Genomic DNA, 422 nt, shown 5'->3' with positions numbered 1-422 from the left:
TTATAGGGTTTTAGACTCTGTTCTTCCTTTCTTCTTCTTCTTCTTCTTTTATAGGGTTTTTAGAATCTGTTCTTCCTTTGTTTTTGCTTTCCCCCTCTTCTTCTTCTTTTATAGGGTTTTAGACTCTGTTCTTCCTTGGTTTTTGGTTTTCCTCCCTTTGTTGACGTTTTTTGTTGACGTTCTTGTAAGCCGGATTCGTGCGGATTATCGTGAGGATTTGTGAGGATTCGTGGTCTAGATATTTTATTAATTTTTCTGTGTTATTTCTTGTTTAAATGTTTTTTTTATGGCTAAATGTTTTAGTTATTGTTTTATTTTGTTTTTCTCCCTTTGTTGACGTTTTTTTTACGTTCTTGTAAGCCGGATTCGCGCGGATTCGCGCGGATTATCGTGAGGATTTGTGAGGCTTCGTGGTCTTGATA

The sequence above is a fragment of the Penaeus monodon genome, chromosome 32 (assembly GCF_015228065.2).
Source record: "Penaeus monodon isolate SGIC_2016 chromosome 32, NSTDA_Pmon_1, whole genome shotgun sequence".
Classification (NCBI taxonomy): Eukaryota; Metazoa; Arthropoda; class Malacostraca; order Decapoda; family Penaeidae; genus Penaeus; species Penaeus monodon.
This window is presented reverse-complemented; position numbering follows the sequence as displayed.